This window comes from Pongo abelii, chromosome 17 (assembly GCF_028885655.2).
Source record: "Pongo abelii isolate AG06213 chromosome 17, NHGRI_mPonAbe1-v2.0_pri, whole genome shotgun sequence".
In the NCBI taxonomy this organism is placed as follows: domain Eukaryota; kingdom Metazoa; phylum Chordata; class Mammalia; order Primates; family Hominidae; genus Pongo; species Pongo abelii.
The window spans coordinates 58246942-58259899 of NC_072002.2; the positions used below are offsets into that span (position 1 = coordinate 58246942).

Below are 12958 nucleotides of genomic sequence, written 5' to 3' on the forward strand. Positions count from 1 at the left end.
TGACATGAATTCAAATTGTGACTCCTGGATCTGTATGATGTCTGTACATCCCAGTTTCTCCAGCCGATGTGTCACCAACAGTACCTATATTTTAACTGGGAGTCATAAAGAAGAAAATGAGATGGCAGTTGCCAAGAGGCTTACTCAGCCACTGACCAACATGATGTAATTCGCAAACAATAATTCATAATGCAGGGTCATAATAATGAGCTGCTGAATGGTATGTTAGCAAAAAGAAGACGAACCTCCCTAAGGAGTTAGAAAAGAAATCAGAAAAAAGCTGGAGTGTGTTTGCGTGTTTGCATGTGTGTATGAATAAATGATGTTTGAACAATTACAAAAGAAAAGGAGGACTCTAGGGATTGACAGGCAGGATGGTAAATGATAGATGAAGTTTCCAGAAACGGAAGCAGGAGATCAGTGGGTACAAACCAAGTTTGAGAGTGGGCAGCATGCCGGGAATCCCAGTTAAGGCATCTTTCTTTGACCTTATGAAAGAAAAAATTCTGTTTTAAATTGAAAAACTAAACTTTGTTTTATTAACTATTATTATCATTATTATTATTACTGTTTAATTAATTTCCAGGTTCTTTATCAAGAAGATACTTTTTGTTTTTTCCACCTTATGAAGGTAAATCAGAATAAATACCTGCCTCCAACCAATGAAATGTTAATTCATGTACTTAGAAGTTAAATCACTTTAATGTTGGCCTAAACTCTTCACCCTAGCATCCCCAGACCCCCTCACTGGAGAACACGAATTAATGAGCTACATAAAACCCTGCAACGTTGTATTCTCAGTGTGGGCTTATGAGACAAATACCCAATTAAAGGGTAAAACAAGAAAATGTTTAGCAGGAAGTTTAATTCTGTCTGAGGGATTAAAAATTGGCTTCCTACATTGCTGTGTTAAGGCTCAACTGTTCTGTAGAGCCACACACCTGAGGACCCTGAGAGCTGAGAGATAGGATAAGTAAAGCCCTTTGGCTGGTGGTGAAAAGAACAAACAAGCAAGATTCTACTAGTTCTCAAGAACTGTTATGAAATCCAAAAAAATGGTTCTTGGAATTTCAGGCTGTTGGCCCTCTGTTCTCTACTGAAAGATTTCCCATTGCAGCTAGGCAGTCCACTTTCTTCCTGCATGTTTTGGTGGTAAGAAATGGTCTCTTATTTGTGTACACTGTTGGCCATAAATAGCTGATGGTTTGTACACACCATTTCAATTTCATTATAATGCTTTTCAAATGTTCATTCTTTTAAATTTTTAAGTTTTCATTCTTAAGTGAGCCATCAAAGCCTTATAGTGCAGAAAAGTAAGCGGAAAAGATTTGGTGTTTTAATTTTAGACAGCAGTTGTCAGTTTGAAGAGAAAACATTTGAGGAGGTAGGTGAGAGAGACAGGGAAAGAGAGCCAGGGAATGTATTGGGCCACTTAAGCCAGACCAACCACAAATACATTCACCATGGAGAAGTAAATCTGACCCTCAATTCTGTCTATCTACATGACAACTGTTCTCCTCCAAGTGGTGGTTCACGTTCATATAATAAAAAAAATTAAGAAAGGGGGCTGAATGTGTCTTACTTCAATGTTTATGAGAGTGTTCTGGAAGGAATTTTTTCTCCAATATATAAAAATTCAGCATGCCTAGCAGACAGGATTTGGTAAGGGACAGAGAGAAGCATTTTTTGTCATTATGTTAATGTACCATCCCAGCTTCACTATTGATGCCAACAGCCCTCAGGATGGGAGGCTTTCTCTCACTCTCAGGTCAATTCCTCTGCGTGTGTTGCACAGAGAGCCCCCTTCAACAGGGAGCCTTGACTCGTGAACACAGACCTATATACTGGGCCATTCCCACACACATAAGAAACAGTAAAGAAACAGTAATCTCAGGACTGTTTCCTATTTTTTATATTTCAAATCCAGGCTGTGGGTTTTTCAGTTGGAGCTATTTGATTTCATTCAGGGACAGCAGTGTAAGGGAAGCTGGAAAACTGTTCCACCAGGCTTCAAGCATATGCCTGGATTTGTTTACCATAAACAAAGTCTTCTCAGTGACTGTTACTGTCACCATAGCAACAAGATTGAGGTTACATCTATCAACAAAGCACCACATAAGGCGAAGGCGAGCAGTTAATAAAGAAGAGCAATGATAATTACACAGCAGCCGGCCGCCAGCTCAAACACGGAGGCCTTTTTTTTCCCCCAAATTCTAGTTCCATTTTCAATGTAGAAATGGAAAGTATAACTTAAAAGGCATTGGATGCCCATTTCTGGAGTTGTCTGGGAGATGAAAAAATAAACAGCTGGAACTTCTCCACAGATCTTAGCTCCATGGCATAACCCTATTTGTAGATTTACTTACCTCAGTAGGGTAAAACTGCCTCATTAATTATTAAGAAAAAGAATTCAGAAATGTCTGTGGAAAAATCAATTTCTGATTTAAAATACAAATATTAAAACAGAATCCCAGAGATCAAGAATGGGCTTACAGAGGAAAGTGAAATTAAATGGACATAATTTCCTGTGTTCTTCATTGAGATGAGTAGGTTTAGGTGAATAGGCCTCCACCTATGCACATTTTCAGCAAGATTTCATTGGCTATTTCGGTTCTTTTGTGGTTCCATGCAAATTTTAGGATTAAAATTTTTATTTTACTCTACATTCAAGGGGTACATGTGCAGGATTCTTCCATGGATATATTGCCTAATGCTGAGGTTTGGGCTTCTAATGATCCTAACATCCAAGCAGTGAACATAGTATCTGATAGGTAGTTTTCCAATCTTTCCCCCTTCTCTCCCTCTCCACTGTTAGAATCCTCAGCGTTTATTGCTCCTATCTTTGTGTCTGTGTGTACCCAATGTCTAGCTCCCACTTATAAGTAAAAACATGCAGTTTTTGGTTTGCTGTTTCTGTGTTAATTCACTTAAGATAATGGCCTGCAGCTGTATTCATGTTACTGCAAAGGATATGATTGTGTTCTTTTTTATAGTTGCATAGAATTCCATGGTGTATATTTACCACATTTTAAAAAATCCAATCCACTGTTGATGGAAACCTGGGTAGATTCTATGTCTTTGCTATTGTGAATAGTATTACTATAAAAAAAGTGTGCAATTCTTTATGAATTTGCATATCATCCTTGCACAGGAGCCATGCTAATCTTTTCTATGTTGTTACAATTTCAGTAGATGTGGTGCCCAAGCAAGCAAAATTTTAGAATTTTTTCCTTATATCTATGAAGAATGACATTAGAATTTTGATAAGGATTGCACTGAATCTCTGGATCCCTTTCGGCAGTATGGACATTTAAATATTAATTCAATCCATGAAAACAAGATGTCTTTCCATTTATTAATATTTGTGTAATCTTTAATTTATTTCCTCAGTGTTTATTGCTTCTGCTATAAGGCTCTTTCACTTCCTTGGTCACATTTACTCCCAGTAGCTTACTGGTTTATTTATGTTTGATGCAATTGTAAATTAAATAGTTCCCCTAATTTTTTTCACATAGTTCAATTTTGTGGCTAAATCATCCTTTCAGCTTAATATAATCCATTGACGCCAACAAAGTAATTGTTTATACTCCAAAATATCTAGGGTATCTTCAGAGACCATCTTCCGGCTGCTATGCACTCATCTATACTCACATGTCTGGGAAATCTTGGTCAACCTTATTCCCCAACCCTAATGATCATATTGTAAAAATATATAGGCCAGGGACCTATATAAAACATAAAGGCCAGGGACCTAACTGGACAAAACATGGTTTTTAGAGTTGCCTTGAGAACCTCTTACCTCACCTGTCTTCCAGTGGTGCCTCTTCCCAGCTGCAGTCTTATCTGAACACTTTTGCTTACCAAAGATTAAGCCTTGAATATGCCTTTTAGATACACAATAGCCATACTTCCCAGCTTCCCAGAACACTTCTCCAGACAAGGCGTAGAACATGCCATGAACAGGCAAACATGACAGTCATGAAAGAGATTGAAAGTAATTCTGGGTCTGATATAAGGAGCACTTGGGAAAATTTTCACATTCTGATTCCTAATCATATATACATGCGCTCTCTCTCTCTCTCTACATATATATATATATATTCTGATTCCTAATCATATATACATTATATATATATAATACATATGTATATATATATAATATATATATAGACAGCCATCTTAGTTATTCCCAGGACTGCCTTTGATGTGGGGAACTCATTCCACTCACAGCCTCGGTTCTATTACTTTCCCATTTCTCCAGCTGGCATGACTTCACTATGTCTCCGGGGTGCTGTACCTACTGTAGCTCTTCTGAAAAAATATAGGCGGATTTGTTTTCTTCTTCTCCCCAAAATTCCCACATTAATTATCAGCCAAATTTGATTAAAAAATTACTTTTATTTTTGTTTTTAAGCAAAAGCATTTAAAATAAAACTTGCTAAGCTGCTATGGAAAAATAAATAATAAAGGAAAACATCAAAGCAAATTGTAGTTTTCTGATTCTGTGATGACAAGTGACTTAAATAGTGAAGTATTCAGACTCCTGGTTCATATTTGACTCCTGACGAGTTGAGTCCTGGTACAGTCTAATCTAGAAAAATCATTCTGTAGTAATATTTTTTTGGTATGTGAGATTCTCTATTTCTTTACTCCTTGCCCTAAACAAGCTCTGGGGATTGACCACATGTTACGTAAGTTCTTGCTGCAATGGGTATTTAGGGGCTTCTCTAATTCTCAGCCTCTGGGGGCAGAAATACTTTAACTGTCCCAACATCTCCCACCCCTTCCAGTTTCAGGTCTGTACCCACTGACATCATCATATATTACTTTTATCTGGAAATCTCTAGTTATGTGCCCTTAGAAATTCTAATGTAGGCCTTTACCATTCATTTATCTAAGCTAGAGTCTTGTTATATATCATGTTCCCTTTCATATGGCTCAGGTCACTAACATCCTTAAAATAAACTAAGGTTACTTTTCAGCTAGGAGTAGCTGCTGCCCTTGGAAAATTCCTTCAGAATTGTAGGTTAAAAGCATTATTAATATTTTTCCCTTTTTGTGGCTTCTCTTGTCCATCATAAAATCTTCTCTGATGAATATATGTATAAATATTCTTTATTCTGATAAAGTTAATTTTATGAGATTTTCCTCTGTGATTATTTTAGTGCCCTGTATTCTCCCATATTATCTTCAAGAAATTTCATTATTTTTCTTTTTCACTTTAGATTGACAATAAATCTATATTTGATATTTGTGAATGTATGAGTAGGGGTCAGTTTTATTATTTTTCATAGGAATAGTTGATTGTCCAATCATATTCATTAAAAGACTGTTCATTTTATACTTCGCTGCAGTGTCACGACTGTCATCATAGGTCCATATTATCATTGGCCTGTTTCTAGACTCCATTCATTTGGCCTTTTGTCTGTTCTTAGCTTAACTGTATGATAATCTAATTTCTGTACATTTATAAATATTGATATCTAATATAACATGCATTCACTCAATTTTTCCTTTTTAAAGTCTTTTTCAACTCTTCTTGGCTCTTTCCATTATCACATACATTTTAGAATCAGTTGATTGAGTTATAAGACACACACACACACACACACACCCCAGAAGAAAAGGCAAACTTTCACAATTTTGATTGATACTGAATCAAATTCATAGATTGGTTCAGAGATAATTTACATTTTTCATCCTTTTACTATGATTGTCTCCTATTTATTAAAGTTTTAGTTTGTGTCAATAATATTTTTATAGTTTTCTGTTTAGAAGTCTTGTATATATTCTGTTAAATTTATTTCTAAGCATTTGATTTTTTTCTGATTATAAACGGCATTTTGAAGATCATGCTTTCTTATTTTTCATTGCTTGAATATAAAAATACAATTTAAAAAAAAATATTGACTTTGTAACTACCACTCTTGCTATACTAATGTGTCAGTTCTGATGACTTATCTGTAGATTCTGGTGAATTTTCTTGTGGATTATATCTTCTACAAATAATGACTTTTTTTTTGAGACAAAGTCTCACCATGTCACCCAGGCTGGAGTGCTGTGGCATGATCTCTGCTCACTGCAGCCTCGATCTTTTGGACTCAAGCAATCCTCCCAGCTTAGTGCCTCAAGTAGCTAGGACTTTGGCATGCATCACTATGCCTGGCTAACTTTTTGAAATGAGGTATCCCTATGTTGCCCAGGCATGTCTCAAACTCTTTGGCTTTTATTTATGTTTTTTTCATCCTGACAAAGTTATTTATTGTTTTTTGTTTTTTTGTTTTTTTAACTAAGATTACCAGAACAATAGTGACTGAAAGCATTTGTACTGGGAATTTTTGTCATTCAACATTTTATTATTACACATGATGGTTGTTGTGAATTATTTTTCTACTTATATTTTATCAGATTAATGTAATGTTCTTCTGAATTTAGGATGCTAGCGCATTTTTTTTATCATTACTGTGAGATGAAATTATTTAAAAAATACTTTAGGGGTGTTCCAAGATGGCCGAATAGGAACAGCTCCAGTCTGCAGCTCTCAGCGTGACTGATGCAGGAGATGGGTGATTTCTGACTTTCCAACTGAGGTACCTGGTTCATCTCACTGGGACTGATTGGACAGTGGGTGCAGCCCACAGAGGGTGAGCTGAAGCAGGGTGGGGTGTCACCTCACCCAGGAAGCACAAGGGGTCAGGGGATTCCCTTTCCTAGCCAAGGGAAGCTGTGATAGACTACTTGGAAAAATGGGACAATCCCGCCAAAATACTGTGCTTTTCCCAAGGTCTTAGCAACTGGCAGACAAGGTGATTCTCTCCTGTGCCTGGTTCAGCGGGTCCCACGCCCAGGGAGCCTTGCTCACTGCTAGCGCAGCAGACTGAGATTGATCTGCGAGGCTACAAGGTGGCATCCTGGCTTGGGGAGGGGCGTCCACCATTGCTGAGGCTTGAGTAGGTAAACAAAGCAGTTAGGAAGCTTGAACTGGGCACAGCCCACCACAACTCAACAAGGCGTACTCCCTCTAGACTCCACCTCTGTTGGCAGGGCATAGCTGAACAAAAGGCAGCAAACAACTTCTGCAGACTTAAACGTCCCTGTCTGAGAGCTGCGAAGAGAGCAGTCATTCTCCCAGCATGGCGTTTGAGCTCTAAGAACAGACAGACTGCCTCCTCAAGTGGGTCCCTGACACCCTTGTAGCCTAACTGGGAGACACCTCCCAGTAGGGGCTGACAGACACCTCATAGGGTTTGGCTGCCCCACTGGAATGAACTTCCAGAGGAAGGATTAGGCAGCAATATTTGCTGTTATGCAGCCCCTGCTGGTGATACCCAGGTAAACAGGGTCTGGAGTGGAACTTCAGCAAACTCCAACAGAACTGCAGCTGAGGGACCTGTCTGTTAGAAGGAAAACTAACAGAAAGGGATGGCATCCACATCAACAAAAAGGTCATCTACAGCAAAACCCCATCTGTAGGTCACCAATATCAAAGACCAAAGGTAGATAAAACCACAAAGATGGGGAGAAACAAGAGCAGAAAAGCTGAAAATTCTAAAAATCAGAGCACCTCTTCTCCTCCAAAGGATCACAGCTCCTCGCCAGCAATGGAACAAAGCAGGATGGAGAATGAATTTGACAAGTTGACAGAAGTAGGCTTCAGAAGGTCGGTAATAACAAACTTCTCCAAGCTAAAGGAGGATGTTCAAACCCGTGGCAAGGAAGCTAAAAACCTTGAAAGAAGATTAGACAAATGGCTAACTAGAATAAACAGTGTAGAGAAGACCTTAAATGACCTGATGGAGCGGAAAACCATGGCACGAGAACTTCGTGACGCATACACAAGTTTCAGTAGCCGATTCAATCAAGTGGAAGAAAGGATATCAGTGATTGAAGATCAAATTAATGAAATAAAGCGAGATGAGAAGTTTAGAGAAAAAAAGAGTAAAAAGAAATGAACAAAGCCTCCAAGAAATATGGGAATACATGAAAAGACCAAATCTATGTTTGATTGGTGTACCTGAAAGTGCTGGGGAGAATGGAACCAAGTTAGAAAACACTCTTCAGGATATTATCCAGGAGAACTTCCCCAACCTAGCAAGGCAGGCAAACATTCAAATTCAGGAAATACAGAGAACACCACAAAGATACTCCTCGAGAAGAGCAACCCCAAGACACATAATTGTCAGAGTCACCAAGGTTGAAATGAAGGAAAAAGTGTTAACGGCAGCCAGAGAGAAAGATCGAGTTACCCACAAAGGGATTCCCATCAGACTAAGAGCAGATCTCTCAGCAGAAACCCCACAAGTCAGAAGAGGGTGGGGGCCAATATTCAACATTCTTAAATAAAAGAATTTTCAAACCTGAATTTATGAAGAAACTAAGTTTATGAAGAAACTCAGCTTCATAATGAAGGAGAAATAAAATCCTTTACAGACAAGCAATGCTGAGAGATTTTGTCACCACCAGGCCTGCCTTACAAGAGCTCCTTAAGGAAGTGCTAAACATGGAAAGAAACAACCAGTACCAGTCACTGCAAAAACATGCCAAATTATAAAGACCATCGATGTTATGAAGAAACTGCATCAATTAACGGGCAAAATTGTGAAAATAATAATGATAGGATCAAATTCAGACATAACAATATTAACTTTAAATGTAAATGGGCTAAGGGCCCCAATTAAAAGACACAGACTGGCAAATTGGATAAAGAATCAGGACCCATCAGTGTGCTATATTCAGGAGACCCATCTCATGTGCAAAGACTCACATAGGTTCAAAATAAAGGGATGGAGGAAGATCTGCAAAGCAAATGGAAAGCAAAAAAAAAAAAAAAAAAAGCAGGGGTTGCAATCCTAGTCTCTGATAAAACAGACTTTAAACAAACAAAGATCAAAAGAGACAAAAAAGGCGATTACATAATGGTAAAGGGATCAATTCAACAAGAAGAACTAACTATCCTAAATATATATACATCGAATAAAGGAGCACCCAGATTCAAAAAGCAAGTTCTTAGGTCCTACAAAGAGACTTAGACTCCCACACAATAATAATGGGAGACTTTAACACCCCACTGTCAATATTAGACAGATCAATGAGACAGAAGGTTAACAAGGATATCCAGGACTTGAACTCAGCTCTGCAACAAGCAGATCTAATAGACATCTACAGAACTCTTCATCCCAAATAAACAGAATATAAATTCTTCTCAGCACCACGTCGCACTTATTCCAAAATTGACCACATAGTTGGAAGTAAAGCACTCCTCAGCAAATGTAAAAGAACAGATATCACGACAAACTGTCTCTCAGACCACAGTGCAATAAAATTAGAATTCAGGATTAAGAAACTCACTCAAAACTGCACAACTACATGGAAACTCAACAACTGCTCCTGAGTGACTACTGGGTAAATAACAAAATGAAGGCAGAAATAAAGATGTTCTTTGAAACCAATGAGAGCAAAGACACAATGTACCAGAATCTCTGGGACACATTTAAAGCAGTGTGTAAACGGAAATTTATAGCACTAAATGCCCACAAGAGAAAGCAGGAAAGATCTAAAATCGACACTCTAACATCACTATTAAAAGAACTAGAGAAGCAAGAGCAAACAATTTCAAAAGCTAGCAGAAGGCAAGAAATAACTAAGATCAGAGCAGAACTAAAAGAGATAGAGACACAAAAAACCCTTCAAAAAATCAATGAATCCAGGAGCTGGTTTTTTGAAAAGATCAATAAAACTGATAGACTGCTAGCAAGACTAATAAAGAAGAAAAGAGAGAACAATCAAATAGACGCAATAAAAAATGAAAAAGGGGATATCACCACTGATCCCACAGAAATACAAACTACCATCAGAGAATACTATAAACACCTCTATGCAAATAAACTAGAAAATCTAGAAGAAATGGATAAATTCCTGGACACATACACTCTCCCAAGACTAAACCAGGAGGAAATTGAATTTCTGAATAGACTAATAACAGGCTCTGAAATTGAGGCAATAATTAATAGCCTACCAACCAAAAAAAATGCAGGACCAGAAGGATTCACAGCCTAATTCTACCAGAGGTACAAAGAGGAGCTGGTACCATTCCTTCTGAACCTATTCCAATCAATAGAAAAAGAGGGAATCCTCCCTAACTCATTTTATGATGCCAACATCATCCTGATACCAAAGCCTGGCAGATACACAACCAAAAAAAAGAGAATTTTAGACCAATATCCCTGATGAACATCAATGCAAAAATCCTCAATAAAATACTGGCAAACTGAATCCAGCAGCACATCAAAAAGCTTATCCACCATGATCAAGTGGGCTTCATCCCTGGGATTCAAGGCTGGTTCAACATACACAAATCAATAAACGTAATCCATTTCATAAACAGAACCAACAACAAAAACCACATGATTATCTCAATAGATGCAGAAAAGGCCTTTGACAAAATTCAACAGCCTTTATGCTAAAAACTCTCAATAAACTAGGTATTGATGGAACATATCTCAAAATAATAAGAGCTATCTATGACAAACCCACAGCCAATACCATACTAAATGGGCAAAAACTGGAAGCATTCCCTTTGAAAACCAGCACAAGACAAGGATGCCCTCTCTCACCGCTCCTATTCTACATAGTGTTGGAAGTTCTGGCCAGGGCAATCAGGCAAGAGAAGAAATAAAGGGTATTCAATTAGGAAAAGAGGAAATCAAATTGTCCCTGTTTGCAGATGACATGATTGTATATTTAGAAAACCCCATTGTCTCTGCCCCAAATCTGCTTAAGCTGATAAGCAACTACAGCAAAGTCTCAGGATACAAAATCAGTGTGAAAAATCACAAGCATTCCTATACACCATTAACAGACAGAGAGCTAAATCATGAGTGAACTCCCATTCACAATTGCTTCAAAGAGAATAAAGTACCTAGGAATCCAACTTACAAGGGATGTGAAGAACATCTCCAAGGAGAACTACAAACCACTGGTCAACGAAATAAAAGAGGACACAAACAAATGGAAGAATATTCCATGCTCATGGATAGGAAGAATCAATATCATGAAAATGGCCATACTGCCCAAAGTAACTTATAGATTCAATGCCATCCCCATCAAGCTACCAATGACTTTCTTCACAGAATTGGAAAGAAACTACATTAAAGTTCATACGTAACCCAAAAAAGAGCCTGCATTGCCAAGATAATTCTAAGCAAAAAGAGCAAAGCTGGTGGCATCACACTACCTGATTTCAAAATATACTACAAGGCTACAGCAACCAAAACAGCATGGTACTGGTACCAAAACAGATATATAGACCAATGGAACAGAACAGAGGCCTCACAAATAACTCCACACATCTACAACCATCTGATCTTTGACAAATCTGACAAAAACAAGAAATGGGGAAAGGATTCCCTATTTGATATATGGTGCTGGGAAAACTGGCTAGCCATATGTAGAAAGCTCAACCTGGATCCCTTCCTTACAACTTATACAAAAATTAATTCAAGATGGATTAAAGACTTACATGTTAGACCTAAAACCATAAAACCCTGGAAGGAAACCTAGGCAATACCATTCAGGACATAGGCATGGGCAAGGACTTCATGACTAAACACCTAAAACAATGGCAACAAAAGCCAAAATAGACAAATGGGTTCTAATTAAACTAAAGAGCTTCTGCACAGCAAAAGAAACTACCATCAGAGTGAACAGGAAACCTACAGAATGGGAGAAAATTTTAGCAACCTACCCATCTGACAAAGGGCTCATATCCAGAATCTACAAAGAACTCAAAAAATTTACAAGAAAAAAACAACCCCATCAAAAAGTAAGCAAAAGATATGAACAGACACTTCTCAAAAGAAGGCATTTATGCGGCCAACAGACACATGAAAAAATGTTCATCATCACTGCTCATCAGAGAAAGGCAAATCAAAACCACAATGAGATACCATCTCACACCAGTTAGAATGGCAATCATTAAAAAGTCAGGAAACAACAGATGCTAGAGAGGATGTGGAGAAATATTAACGCTTTTACACTGTTGGTGGAAGTGTAAATTGGTTCAACCATTGTGGAAGTCAGTGTGGTGATTCCTCAAGGATCTAGAACTAGAATTACCATTTACCATCCCATTACTGGGTATATACCCAAAGGATTATAAATCATGCTGCTATAAAGACACATGCACATGTATGTTTATTGTGGCACTATTCACAATAGCAAAGACTTGGAACCAACCCAAATGTCCATCAATGATAGGCTGGATTAAGAAAATGTGGCACATATACACCATGGAATACTATGCAGCCGTAAGAAAGGATGAGTTCATGTCCTTTGCAGGGACATGGATGAAGCTGGGAACCATCATTCTCAGCAAACTAACACAAGGACAGAAAACCAAACACCGCATGTTCTCTCTTATAGGTGGGAATTGAACAATGAGATCACTTGGACACAGGATGGGGAACATCACACACCAGGGCCTGTCGTGGAGTGGGGAGCTGGGGGAGGGATAGCATTAGGAGAAATACCTAATGTAAATGATGAGTTGATGGGTGCAGCAAACCAACATGGCACATGTATACCTATGTATCAAATCCACACACTGTGCACATGTATCCTAGAACTTAAAGTATAATAATAATAAAAAGGTTAGGCTGGGCGCAGTGGCTCACACCTGTAATTCCAGCACTTCGGGAGGCTGAGGTGGGTGGATAACTTGGGGTCTGGAGTTCGAGACCAGCCTGACCAACATGGTGAAACCCTGTCTCTACTAAAAATACAAAAATTAGCCAGGTGTGGTGTGGTGGCAGGCACCTGTATTCTCAGCTAAACGGGAGGCTGAGGCAGGAGAATTGCTTGAGCCAGGGAAGCAAAGGTTGCAGTGAGCTGAGGTCACACCACTGCACTCCAGCCTGGGTGACAGAGGGAGACTGTCTCACAAACAAAAAGGGTTAAAAAA

General features: G+C 38.4%; 1 non-coding gene across 1 annotated transcript; it reads right to left on the reverse strand.

The window, feature by feature from the left end:
• Window positions 1–3106: 3106 nt before the first annotated feature.
• On the reverse strand, window positions 3107–3209 carry LOC112130053 (U6 spliceosomal RNA). The gene has a single exon (XR_002912365.3). It is a non-coding gene; the product is annotated as a U6 spliceosomal RNA (small nuclear RNA).
• Window positions 3210–12958: the final 9749 nt, after the last annotated feature.